The 14,527-nt window shown below is 45.7% G+C and overlaps 1 protein-coding gene and 1 long non-coding RNA gene across 2 annotated transcripts in view; one reads left to right on the top strand and one right to left on the bottom strand.

The window, feature by feature from the left end:
* Positions 1 to 5,221, top strand: part of LOC112551311 — a 6,180-nt gene extending 959 nt beyond the window's left edge. The window contains exons 2-3 of the long non-coding RNA XR_003095600.1: positions 3,927 to 4,024; positions 5,027 to 5,221. This is a non-coding gene — a long non-coding RNA (uncharacterized LOC112551311). The remainder of the gene's footprint in view (positions 1 to 3,926; positions 4,025 to 5,026) is intronic.
* Positions 1 to 14,527, bottom strand: part of MACROD2 (MACRO domain containing 2) — a gene marked incomplete at its 3' end in the record, with an annotated part of 924,419 nt that overhangs the window by 871,850 nt on the left and 38,042 nt on the right. The gene's annotated exons all lie outside the window — the stretch shown is intronic.

Below are 14,527 nucleotides of genomic sequence, written 5' to 3'. Positions count from 1 at the left end.
AAACCAGCAAAGGGTCTAAGACAGACATCGCATAAACTGGTTTGAGCCAAATTAGTTAGGTCTCATACTACATTCAACCAGGTTTATCTCAAACCGGTTTCAGCCATTTTGAAACTGGTTTATATGCACTGAACATTTGTTCTGTTACAGGTTTAAACCAGCTTCTGATTGCTTAAACTGGTTTATGTGTAATGTCTGGCCCTGGCATCTGAAAAATTGAAGTGCACAATACAGTATTTCAGTAAGAACAAGCCAGCAGGTTCTAGGGCTTTATTTATTATATAAAGACACATGGAGTAGAGGTCTAATTAAATCTCATCCATGACAGATTTACCATCCACTTAAAGTGTCATGAATATTTTCTTGCTCTATTACTGAAACATCTGAACTTCCACCCCCAAGAAATAAATCCTGAGCAGCAGGTGTTGTTTGAAGCTACAACTAGTGACAAAATCTGAAATTGCCCTTCCTTTTTTCCACAACTATACAAAGGCTACTGAGCATCCTACTGCAGCACAAGCAACCAACAGCCTGTAGAAGCGTCCATGCTACTAGATAATGGACTACAGCTCCTCCCAGTGTTCTTGCAGAAATTTCTCTATGAAGTCTGATAAATTGCAAGTGAAGCTACCATATCACAAAAGTACCTGGTAATTTGAGACAGGGGTGTAGGGTGTAGCCGTGTTGGTCTAAGGACCTAGGCAGACAAGGTTTCTTGGGTGAATCTGATATATTTTATTAGACCAACCCAAATAGTTGGAAAATAATTATTAAGCAAGCTTTTGAGTTCAAAAACCCTTTGTCAGGCTAAGGAAGTTTCAGCAGTTGGTGTGTGCTCTTCCTGGATGGAATGAAAAATGGTAATTTGAGATATGCGTTCATAGAGATAGAAGTCTTTCTTCCAAGTAAGCCAAGTTGTCTTAAGTTGGTGTATTATCTGTGGAGATCCTTGCTGTTTGGATCCTTCCAGCATGAATACTACCCACCAACAATCCAAGAACTGGTACAAAAATATTTCAGTCTCTTGCAGAGGGCATAGTGATGTCTGTATGCTTATTTAGAGAGAGGTACCTAAAATGCCCCTCGCCCACAGCATATGCTCTTAAGAATTTTTTACTGAGACTTAATACAGTAAACATTCTCTCAACAGTCTATTAAGGAAGAAAGCTGCAAAAAAAAACTTGGTAAAGTAATAGCTACAAGATGAGTAACTAAAACATTTGTTTATTTGTTAATTCACTTGAGGAGGAGGTAGTAGGCAAGAGTGTTGCCAGCAGATTGAGGGAAGTGATTATGTCCCTCTATTCAGCACTGATGAGGCCACATCTGGAGTAGTGTGTCCAGTTTTTGGACCCCCCACTACAGAAAGAGGGTGGACAAACCAGAGAGAGACCAGTGGAGGGCAATGAAAATGGTTAGAGGGCTGAGGAACATGATTTATGAGGAGCGGCTGAGGGAATTGGGCTTATTTAGTCTGGAGAAGACAAGACTGGGGCAGGGTGGGATTTAACAGCAGCCTTCAACTACCTGTGAAGGGTGGTTACAAAGAGCTAAACCAGGGGTGGGCTGCCAAGCAATTTTGTCCAGCCCACAGGGGTCCCCTCAGTCCTGCCCAGCCCAAGCACAGGGAGCAGCCCAAGCTGTGGCGTATGTGGCACATCCTGCTATCCCCAGGCATGCAGCAGGGCTGAGGCAGCAGAGCAGCTGGACTTGCTTCTCAGCAGTGATGGCTTGTTCCAGCTGCCACTGCCAGACCTAGCCCCACTGCCCATGCACCCCGGCCCTTCTACCCTGCACCCATTGGCAGGGGCAGGACTTGAGCAGGCAGGACGCATGGCTGAGCAGATGGGATGGGTCTGCAGACGGTGTTCAGGACTGGGGATGGACAGGCGAGGCTGGAATCACAGGGAGGTGACAGCATGGGGCCAGGGCCAGGAGCTGGGGCAGAGCTGCAATTCGCTGCCTGCACAGCCCTGCCACGGGTGCAGGTTCTGCGGGCAGGAAACCCCAGGATCACAGAGTGGTGACAGTGCGAGGCTAGGGCCCAGGGCATAGCTGCAATTTACTCCCCGCATGCCCCTGCCCACAGAACCAGCACCCATCACAGGGGCGTGCAGGCAGTAGATTAAAGCTCTGCCCCCCAGCTCTAGCCCTGCCTGCCCATCCCACTCCCAGATGCCACTCCCCATCCACCCACCGCCCCATCCCAGCTGCCCAGCCAAGAGCAGAGCAGAGCCGAGCCACTTAGGAAGTTTTGCTGTGTTGTTGCACCAGTGGGGAGGAGAAGGGAGACTGGGTGCTGACCTGGCCCATAACAGCTCAACAGAACCCCACCCATGTGGCCCTTAGCCCAAATAATTGCACGCACGAGTTACACTGCTCACAGTGGCAGCAGATGACAGAAATTTAGATTAGATATTAGGAAAAACTCTGTCACTAGAAGGATTGTTAAACGTTGGAAGAGGCTACACAGAGTTTGTGGAATCTTTAACCTAAGAGGTTTTTAAGACTCAGCCAGACAAAGCCTTGGCTGGGATGATCTAGTTGGCGGTGGTCCTGCTTTGAGCAGGGGATTGGACAAGATGACCTCCTGGGGTTCTTTCCAATCCTAATTTCCTATGATTTCAGGCAACCCAGACTAGAAGGAACAGTCTCTCTGTTCACAGCTTTTCCTCTCCCCCACCTCCCCCTCTCCTTCCCCCCCAGTACATCTCTCTCTCCAGCTTTACTGAGAAACTGTTAGAGAATACTAGATATGGAGATCTCAAAATGCAAATATCTTCAGATAAGCAGACACCTGGAGAGTATTTTGCCATCACTGGGAAAAACCTATTAGGACTCTGCAAGAAATACTAGAACATGAACTCTCTCAAATATGAGATTAAAGCACTTGAACAACAAGTCAAGATAATTTGTGAGCCTCTCAGCCATCTTTTTAGGTATGCTAAATTCAAATCAAACTATTTTACTATGGGGGGAAAATGCCACAACACAAAATAGGTTAAGCACTTTCTAAAGAAAAATCACCATTTGAGCGAGAAGCATAGTTGCTTCAGGGATTACCTACTTGCAGCCTGGCTTGATACAATGTGACAGAGGCCATTTTAAGTGACAATATTAGTACTGTTAATATATTTTTACACAGCAAAATTAAATCTGATTATATAAAGATCTACAATTTATACTTTGTAAAGAACAGCATAAAATAGCAAATTTATATAAGATTTACTCTTCCACTTCTTTGTTCCAATAGCTTGTATTAGGCCAATAGTATTTTTTTAAGTCCATCACTTAGACTCTGAGTGGACTGCTAGTCTTATAAAGGAAAACCCATTTTACTCAAATTATATCCTGAGGCCATGCATGCAATACCTTTTATTCCAGACTGCACATTACAGAAGAGTCGCCAGCAGCTCTGGGTTTAAAAACAGGGGGAGTGAAGAATATACACATATTTTATCATCTAATCATCATGACTAGAATCTGCACATGGAGGAAATAATATCCTCCGTGACAGAAAACAAGGAATTAACCCCCCCCCCCCCAAAAAAAAAAACCAAGACATCCTCTATGACAATTTCTCTTCCTCTAGTCCTGACAGACAGCACCCTACAGATTTGTGATTAAGGGCATAAGGGGATTGTGTGACCAAAAAAGTGCGCACACCATTTCCTTAGGCACCCTACAGACTACATTACCTTTTTCCTCAGATTAACATTTTTAATTCTCCACTTGCACCAAAGCACCCACATTCAGTGGGAATTACACTATAAGAAGATGAGAACAAGGGGTCAGAGGGCTCACAAGTTTTCAAAGCTGGTTTGGAATTCTTCTCACTGAAGACTGTCCTAGGCTTATCCTGGACTGCAACTAAGTCTGCATTTTTTTTTTAAGGTGCATTTTTTTTTTTTTTTCCAAATGTACAGGGGGCTGAAGAGGACAAAACTAGTTCCCATTACAAAAGAGTGACAGAAACTCTGTAAGAAAAACCTCATATTCCCTTGCCCGGAGCCACTTTTCACAGGTATGAAAGAATTCAACCCCCTTCGTTTTTTAAAGTTCTAATGAGCTATAACTGGACTGTTCTAGTCACAAAACATAACAATCAACCTGGGCTTAAATATAGTATGATATCTTAGAATTACACTCTTATTTGTTATGCACACTGACCAGCTGCTTCAGACTGATTCTCTAGTTAGCTGCAAAAAAGGATTTGATTGGAAACAATAAGGCCATTGGTATTAAGTGTTAAAATGATATACTCAGCTGCACCGAGGATAAGTAACTATCATAGCATTGGACTGGAGATTGCATGTAGAAAAGCAATCCAATTCAGACAAGCCAAATTAGCTAAAATGTAGACCAAAGTTGGGTGTTATCTGCAAGCCAAAACATCAAATAGATATTTAAAATGGACTTTGGCCTCAGATCCTTTTTGTTGTTTTGACATGCCAAGAGTATGCAAAGCAGTACTTCATCTGCCAGGAGATACTTAGGAGTCCACTTAGGAGTCATGTATTTTAATATGACTTTTTAAAAGCCTGGCTGAATGTAGTAACAGTCCAAGTAGTCTAACTGCCAGACTTTTTTTTCCTTATGCATCTATGATTCATTTTAAAATTAACAGAATTCTTAAGGAGACTATACTCAGCGCCCAAGGGGTGACAATCCCAACAAGAAGCAAGGGGGGGTGAGTGCCCAAAAGCCCCCCTGGCTCACCAAGGGCATTTGCGAATGCCTGATTGCCAAAATACAGGTGGAAGGGAGGGGCTATCACTAAAGAGGAGTATACCTCCACCGCTCGGGTCTGTAGTGGGGCTGTTAGAAAAGTTACGGTAGATACAGAGCTAGGGCTAGCATCAAGGATCAAAGATAATAAAAAGTCCTTTTTTAAATATATAGGGAGAATGAAGAAGGCACCGGGTAATGTGGGGTCTCTGCAGGATATGCTTGGCAATCTGGTGGTTGCACCAGAGGAGAAAGCAGACCTCTTTAACAAATTCTTCGCCTCCATTTTCTTGTGCAGGGACCAGGACTCCCTGATGAAGATTCCAGACGGACTCAGAAGAAACGCCGCCAGGCCTATGGTCAGGGTGGGAGGACCGGGTTAGAGAGCTTCTGGAGGGGCTGGACATGTTCAGATCAGCAGGTCCAGATGCTCTTCACCGCAGGGTGTTGAGGGAATTGGCAGGGGTTATCGAGGGGCCCCTGGCACGGCTTTACGAGCGCTCGTGGTGCTCTGGCCAGGTGCCAGATGACTGGAAGAAAGCCAACATGGTCTCAAGGAGCACATCTGTGATGGGCCAGCAGCAGGGATGATGCTCAAGGGCAACCAGCATGATTTCATTAGGGGCAGGTCCTGTCAGACCAACCTGATTGCCTTCTACAATCAGGTCACAAAAGAATTGGACGCAGGTGTTGCGGTGGACGTAGTCTTTCTGGACTTCAGCAAAGGCCTTTGATACCGTCTCCCACCCATTCTCATCAAAAAACTAGGTGACTGGCATTGATGCCTACACAGTCAGATGGCTGAAGGGTCATACTCAGAGGGTAGTGGTGGACGGGTCTTTTTCGACCTGGAGGGAAGTGGGCAGTGGAGTCCCCCAGGGCTCGGTCCTTGGGCCCACACTGTTCAATTTCTTTATTAGTGACTTGGACGATGGGGTAAAAAGCAGCTTGTTTAAATTTGCTGATGCTACCAAGATTTGGGGTGAAGTGGGCACGCTAGTAGGGAAGAACAGATTACAGCAGGACCTCAACAGGGTGGGCTAACGAAAATAGGATGGGTTTCAATACTGACAAGTGCAGGGTGCTGCACTTGGGTAGTAGGAACCAGCAGCACACTTATAAGCTGGGAAACTCCCTTCTCGAGAGCATGGTGACAGAAAGAGATCTTGGAGTCATTAGTGACTCCAAGATGAACATGGGCCGACAATGCGAGGTCACAGTCAGTAGGGCTAACCGTACCTTGAGATGCATCTGTGGATGCACGACAAGCAGGGCCAAGTAGGTGATCCTCCCCCTCTGAGCGACACTGGTCAGGCCACAGCTGGAGTACTGTGTTCAGTTCTGGGTGCTGCACTTCAGGAGGGATATGGACAGCATTGAGAGGGTCCAGAGGAGGGCCACCCACATGATCTGGGGACAGCAGGGCAGACCCTACAAAGAAAGGCTACGGGATCTTAACCTGTTCAGCCTTCGCAGGAGAAGGCTGAGGGGGGACCTGGTAGCCATCTATAAACTCACCAGGGGGGACCAGCAGGGTTTGGGAGAGACCCTGTTCCCCCTAGCACCCCCTGGGGTAACAAGGAATAACGGCCACAAATTGTTAAAGAGTAGGTTTAGACTAGACATCCAAAGGCACTACTTCACAGTCAGGGCGGCTAGGATCTAGACCAACTTCCAAGGGAACTGGTGATGGCTCCTACCCTGGAGGTCTTTAAGAGGAGGCTTGACGTCTACCTGGCTGGGGTCATTTGAGCCCGGTTTTCTCTCCTGCTCAGGGCAGGGGGGTGGGACTCGATGATCTACAAGGTCAATTCCGACCCTACTTCTATGAATCTTCAACCCATTATTCCTTGATTATTAAATAAAACAGCTAATACCATTCTCAATGCACGATACACATGTCCTTCTTACCCCCATTCCCTTCTCAGGAGTTTGGAAGAAAAAAAAAATGGATGCTGCTGACCTCTCCCTCAGACTTTGACTCTAGCTTGACCAAATCTTGAAGCAAGTTCCAAATAAAGGATCAAGCTCTTACAATACCAAGTCCATCAACCACTCATTTATATCCTACTGAGGAGGTACCAGTTCAAACAGTTCAGCTACAAGTATCACAAGAGATAGCTGGATCAGATAAGACAGTTTTAAGTGCACTGAAAAAATAATTAAGATGCAGGAAGCTAAAGGTTATAAGTTCTTTCTTCCAAGAATATTGAAGCCCATATTTTTCTTAATACCTCTTGCAGTGGTCCTTGTGTTTGTTAAATAAAAGGCAGGCTAGAAATGTAAATCTTTTTTTAGAACTGCTAAGACACAAACACATGCCTACATCATTCAGACCAATAGAAGTTCAAAAAGGATCAACCATCAAAAGACTACTTCACCTAACACAATCAGTGCAGTCTCCAAATAAATCCAGGTCTGAACTCAAATAGGCCAAGGTCAGGGAGACCTGAGAAAGCCAGATGGCTCTACTATCTCATCCCAGAAACTGGAAGAATGAGAAAACTAAAATAATTAGAATTTGTCAGAATTCAAAGGAGTTTGAGCCAGGGGTATAGTTTCTTCTTTTCAATAGTTCTTTTATCGTTATTCTCCTCAGTATAGTGTGTATCCATGATGGCAATTCTGAATTCTTCATGAGGGCTAGAGAAACTTTTTCCCCAAAACCAAAAGAAACTCTGCCCTCATGTGCATATAAATCAGAATATCTGACCTCCTGTGCTGCAGGTAATGATGGACATTAGAGTTCAATGAATAGTTAATAGTACTCCAAAATGTGAAGACACTAAAAGAATAATAAATATAATATGGACTAAGATGTCATCAGACCTTCAGTCCTAATTCTTTGCGTCAAGTACAGAGCCACTCCTTTGATTTACCAACATTTTAAATAAGCAATATAAAGAACTAGTCTTGGGACCAACATGGGCAAAGTAGAGATTAATGCCTGGTAAACAGGAACCCTCTGGAGAGCTGTCAAAAGGCCCCAGCCAGGCGTTCATTTCTACTGGTTCTTACCACTAGAAAAAACAGCCTGGGAACTGGAACATACATGCAACCCAGCCCCTAGCTGGGGAGCTACACAGGTGAGATCTCCAGCCAGGAGGAGTTCTCTGGGCTAACCCCTGCTTTTAGGGCCATTAATTGACAGCTTGCTTGCAAAGGGGACAGATTGTCATTTGGCAATTGTCAGCCCCTGAAAAGCAGCAGCTGCCAGAGACAGGCCCATGAGTATTTCAGGTCCTAGTGCAGTGATTCTTAACACGAGGCCTGCATGAGAACCAAGAACCACACTGCTGTGGCCCATGTGATATCCTGTTAAAAAAAAAAATAAAGACAATTGACAATGTAGAAATGAGAGGTATTACAGAATATTGATTTGTACTGCATTACTGTTAGATAACAGATACAAAACATTTTTTAATGGATACATAGGAAGTAAGTTGTGTGGGTGCAGGCCGCATAACACATTGAGAGCTGCAAGTGTGGCCCACTATAGCAAATAGGTTGAGAACCACTGCCCTAAAGAATGCCCCCCATCCTGCCAATCAACTGGCCATTCTCCTGGGCAGGAACGCTCCTGCCTGCCCCAGCAAGAAAATAGCCCCCACTCCTTGCACTTCTCTGGGTGGAAATGGAGGCGCCTGGTAGAAGCAGGACCATTCTTCCAACATGACACAGCTGCCTGCTACCTAGAGCACTCCTCTAGGTCAATCAGAGAGCCACATGGGGCTAATTGCCCCAGTAGCAACCAAGAGGGACGAGAGGGGGTCTCTGCCTCAGACAAATGCCTCTACCTCCCACTGATGAGCCAACTGGTGGGAAAGGGGAAAAAAATTCCCATGCAGGTCTCCACAGCACTCCCTGATAGCTTGTACCTGGGTGAGTTTTCAGGGAGCTAGTACTCTCCCTCCTGTCCTCCCTTTCCATTAGGAGGAGGGATGGAGAGCAGAAGACTATGGGATACTGGGTGTCTTTCATACCTAAGAGAAGCAGACAGCTGTTCAAGTTAGATCAACAGGAGGGAGTTTTTCCTCATAGGTAACCAATCTAACTTCTTGAAAAGCCGGTTCTCTTCCACAAGAAATCCCTTGAATGGCTGTACACTCTTTTTGTGCCAGGAAAAGAAGGTATACAACTCCTCCATTTCTCATCCTTATCATGATCAAAAATGTATAAACTCTTGGGTGGTTTTGCCTTTGTTCTCGATTTCCAGATAAGTGAAATGGACAAGGATTTTGTTTTCCCCCAAAATATAGGGGCCAAGAGATTATTCTTATCATTCTTCCTTTCAGAAAGTGAGCACCTAGCCACTGCCATGTATACCCCATTACTGCTAGATTAACTTTACAAGGACACCTAGCATTTGCAGCCTGGGTGTTACCAAGGATACACTAACTTGAGCTCAAATAGCTGTAACCTTTCAAATTTCAAGCTCAATTTAATATAGCATTCCTCAGCATCCAAAGTCTGGGACCCTGTCAAGTATACAGCTTTCATCCATAATACTTTGTATCACAGAGGAAGTAATCACCTCCTCCATGCAAGGGATAGTGCTTTGTCAAGGGACTGGCTTCTGCCAAAGACTAAGCTGAAACCAGGTCACACCACTTTCAAGATATGTTGAGACTACCCAGGTTCTATAGACACTTTCTTTATAGACAGGCAAGGTCATTCAACTCCACTTTCATTCCCTTCCTTCCAACAAGAGAATGACAGATGCATCGCCACTTAGAAAATGTGGTTTTCCGGTAGAATAACCATTAGAACACCCAAATAATTATTGTGATTGCTGCTTCAGGAGCATGAGAAGCAAACAGTTTAGCACTGGTATTAATGAGATGGGAAGAAAATGATTTTTTTTTAATGAATTTTTATAAAGCCCACTAGATGGAGCTTTTACAAAAAGTATAAATAAAATGAAATGCTGCAAAGATTTAACATGGATCTAAACACATTCCTGTTCTTACAGCCTGTAAAAACACAAAAAACAAAAACCTCTCAATGTAAAAAAACAAACAAACCCCGCTAGTTTAAAAAACATTCAGATTATGTTTTTATAACCCCTGGGTTATAAATGGTTTACAAATTTCTCACACTGCAAGAGGGTGTTTCTATACCAAACTAGAGAACACTTGTTTCTTGAAAACACTGTCATTTTGGAAGTGAGCACTCAAGTTATTTTTATTCTATCCAGTAGCATACTAAGTAGCTTTGTATTCTGTAACTGGATACACTGTGAAGCACTACAAAAACAGAACATAAAAAATGAACACATTTTTTAATTAACATATTACCTGAGTTGTTATATTAAAAGACTAGCCAATTGCCCATCAAGAATGACAGGGGGGAGCAGGCAGGGATGGAGCCCTGTGCTCATCCCATCTGGGCCTTCTCCCCCTTTACCTCATAGTTTCTAGGGTCGGAAGGGACCTGAACAGATCATCAAGTCCGACCCCCTGCCCTGGGTAGGGAAGAGTGCTGGGATCATAATACCCTAGCCAGATATCTATCCAACTTCCTCTTAATGACTCCCAAGGTAGGGGAGAGCACCACCTCCCTTGGGAGCCCATTCCAGAGCCTGGAAGCCCTGACCATAAAGTAACAGCCTCCTGATACCAAGCCCGAACCTGCTCTCAATCAATTTGTGGCTGTTATTCCTTGTTATCCCGGATGGCGCCCAGGGGAACAGAGCCGCACCTATTTTCCGCTGGTCCCCCCAGTGAGTTTATAGACAGCCACCAGATCCCCTCTCAGTCTTCTCTCGTGGAGGCTGAACAGATTCAGGCCCTTTAATCTATCTTCATAGGGCCTGGCCTGCTGCCCCCTGACCATGCGAATGGCCCTCCTCTGGACCCTCTCAAGATTAGCCACATCCCTCTTGAAGTGCAGCACCCACAACTGGATGCAGTACTCCAACTGTGGCCTGACTAGCGCCACATAGAGGGGAAGGATCACCTCCCTGGACCTGCTTGTGATACATCTGTAGATACACAACAAGGTGCAGTTAGCCTTATTGACCGCTTCCTCACATTGGTGGCTCATGTCCATCCTGGAGTCAACAACGACGCCAAGATCCCTTTCAGCCACTGTGATGTTGAGTAGTGTGCTCCCCAGCCTATAGTTATGTTGCAGGTTCCTGCTCCCTAGATGCAGCACCTTGCACTTGTCTGCATTGAATTCCGTCCTATTCTCATCCACCCACCTCTGTAACCTGTCTAGATCTAGCTGGATTCTGTCCCTCCCCTCCAGTGTGCCCACTTCTCCCCACATCTTTGTGTCATCAGTGAATTTGGACAAAGTGTTTTACATGCCCACCTCCAAGTCGCTGATAAAGATGTTGAATATCACAGGCCCGAGGACCAAGCCCTGGGGAACTCCACTGCCCACATCCCTCCAGGTCGAATACGACCTGTCCACCACCACTCTCTGGGTACAACCATCGAGCCAATTTGCCACCCATCTGACTGTGCAGGCATCAATGCCACAGTCACCTAGTTGTTTTTTGTGTTTTTTTATGAGAATGGGGCGAGAAACAGTGTCAAAGGCCTTCTTGAAGTCCAGGTAGACGATATCCACCTCAACGCCCGCATCCAAGGACTTTGTGACCTGGCTGTAAAAGGAAACAAGGTTAGTCAGGCAGGATCTGCCTGCAATGAACCCGTGTTGGTTGCTCCTGAGCATTACCTCCCATGCTGGACCCCCACAGATGTGCTCATTGATAATTTTCTCAAAGGTCTTCCCAAGGACCAAGGTGAAACTGACTGGCCTATAGTTACCTGGGTCCTCCTTTCTCCCCTTCTTGTAAGTGGGGACCACATTGGCCCTTTTCCAGTCCTCTGGGACCTGGCCAGAGCACCACGAGCGCTCATACAGCTATGCCAGGGGCCCTGCTATGACCTCAGTTACACTTGGACGAAGAGCATCCGGACCTGCTGATTTATACACATCCAGCCCCTCTAAAAGTTCCCTAACTAGATCGTCCCTGATCCTAGGCATGGCGTCGTGTCCCCTGAGCCTCTCCATAATCCTAGCGGGGCAGTTGTACTGGTCCCTGCTTAGAAATATGGAGGCAAACAACTCATTGAAGAGACCAGCTCTTTTTCCTTTGCTGCAGTCACCAGATTGCCAAGCCTGGCCTGCAGGGGACCCACGTTACTTGGTGCCTTCTTCTTACTCCCTATGTATTTGAAAAAGGACTTTTTGTTACCTTAATTATGGTTGCTAACCCTAATTCCATCTCTGCCTTGGCCTTCCTAACCGCCTCCCTGCAATCACAAGCAATGTAGGTGTAATCCTCCTTGGTGATAGCCCCTTGCTTCCACTGATTGTATGCCACCTTTTTTGCCCTCAGGCCCTCCTGGATGTCTTTACTGAGCCAAGGAGGCTTTTTAGCACTCTTGCCCGCTTTGGTTCGTGTTGGGACTGACTCCCTCTGAGCTTGGAGGATCACCTCTTTAAGGAACAACCACCCGTCCCGGACTCCCATCTCACTGAGGCTCCGAGTCCCCAATGTCTCTCTTACTAATCTCCTTAGCTCATTGAAGTTGGCCCTCCTGAAGTCAAGGACTTTTGCCTTACTGCTTGCTTTCACCATCCTGCACCAGATAGTAAATTTCAGCAGACGATGGTCACTAACGCCTAGTTAGTCAAGCACCCGCAGATCCCTCACCAGGTCATAGCCTTGGCAAGGACCAAGTCCATCAAGGCATTTCCTCTGATGGCATTGTGTACCTCCTGGGTTAGGTGGAGGTCCTTTATGAAGGATAAAAACCTACGTGAGCATTCAGACCTGGCTGACTGATCCTCCCAGTCTGGGTAGCTAAGGTCACCCATGACAACCACATCCCTTGTCCTTACAGCCTCCGTGAGCTGACCTGAAAATTCCAGGTCCAGCTCATCATCCCCTTGGTGAGGCGGTCTGTAATAGACGCCCACTGTCAAGCCCTTTTCCCCACAACCCCCTTGCATTCTAACCCAGAGCGCCTCAGTTTGCCCCTCTTCTGCTGCTTGGGGTCTGGGCCCACTCCCCTCTCCCTGCCACAGGAAGCGAGGTGGGGGAGCTAAGGCCAGCGCTGCTGTCCAGTCCTTAACACAGCTTCAGAATCACGGGGCACTCCCCCATGCTTGGAGCACTCTGGCTGTTTCCGTCAGCCAATCTGAGTGCGAAGACAGAGACTTAGGCTTTTATAATATTAGAATTCAAGTTAGAATTCAAGAAAATAGCTTTGCAATTTGTTAATACCAACTTTGGGCTTTGCCAGTGCACCCTTCTGCTCATATCCTAGCTTTAATTTTGTTTAAAAAGTGTTCCAAGTATGCAAATACTTTCATGGGCACACACTCGTATATAGTCTCCATGTCCCCTACTTACTATATAAACTAAATCAGGAAAAGAACATTTAAATGTTGGCAAGCAAGCAAGATGAACAAGGGATGAAGAACCTGTTCTTCAGAAAGCATTACTTAAAGAATGAACATTATATCATTTGTCTTTCAAAGCAGACAAATTGAAGAGTTGGAGACAAATTGGAGAGAGTCCAGAAGAAGGCAATAAAAAGGGTTGGGGGGGGGGGGGGGGGGGGCGCACACGGGGGGGGTGTGCAGAACATGACTTCTTAGGAGAAGCTGAGGGAACCGGGCTTATTTAGTGTGGAGAAGAGAAGACAGAGAGGGATTTAGTAAAAGCCCTCAACTACCTGAAGGGAGGTTCAAAAGAGGATAGAGCTAGACTATTCTCAGTGGTGGCAGATGACAGAACAAGGAACAATGGTCTTGAGTTGCAGCAAGGGAAGTTTAAGTTAGATAGTAGGAAAAAATTCTCTCACTAGAAGAGCAGTCAAGCAACAGGTTATCCAGAGAGGTGGTGGAAACTCCGTCCTTGGAGGTTTTTAAGACCTGGCTGGACAGGGCCTTGAGTGGGATAATGTAGTTGGGGATGGTCCTGCTTTGAGCAGAGGGTTGGACTACATCTCCTGAGGTCCCTTCCAACCCTAATTTTCTATGATTCTAAAGTTGCTTTTTTAATTTAAAATAACTAGTAAAAGTCAGAAACACAGGGCACAAAAATGAATATTATTAGTAATGGGGAGTATTTTGTTAAGAATAACCCATTTTATGCATCAATTAGGACTTTATTCTGAATTTAAGTATTATTCTTCTGCTCCACAGACAAAAAAAAAATAAAAGTGTGAAAAAATAAAATATATAGTGCTTACAAAATATGGAGCTCCAATCCTGAGAAAAAAAATGTGTGCTCCCTTTAAAAAAATTGTAAACAAAATTTCCATATGGTCTGTTTTTTTTACCATGAGTCATCTGCTATATATTTACCAGGAGCACACCTGTGGGGGGCCTGCAGGGGAGATCATGCTCAGGGGCAATTCAGCATGGGTTCATCAAAGGCAGGTCCTGCCTGACCAACCTGATTGCCTTTTACAACCAAGTAACTAAATCCTTGGATGATGGTGTCGCCGTGGACACAGTCTTTCTAGACTATAAGAAGGCCTTTGACACTGTCTCTCACCCCATCCTCATCAATAAATTAAGCGACTGTGGCATTGATGCCTGCACAGTCGGATGGGTAAAAAATTGGCTGATGGGGCGCACCCGGAGAGTAGTGGTGGACAGGTTGTACTCAACCTGGCGAGATGTGAGCAGTGGGGTACCCCAGGGCTCGGTCCTCGGGCCCGCACTGTTTAACATCTTCATCAGCGACTTGGACGAGGGGGCGGAAAGCACGCTGTCCAAGTTTGCTGATGACACTAAGATGTGGAGCGAGGTGGACACACTTGAAGGG

The sequence above is a fragment of the Alligator sinensis genome, unplaced genomic scaffold (genome assembly GCF_000455745.1).
Source record: "Alligator sinensis unplaced genomic scaffold, ASM45574v1 scaffold1139_1, whole genome shotgun sequence".
Classification (NCBI taxonomy): Eukaryota; Metazoa; Chordata; order Crocodylia; family Alligatoridae; genus Alligator; species Alligator sinensis.
This window is presented reverse-complemented; position numbering and strand designations above follow the sequence as displayed.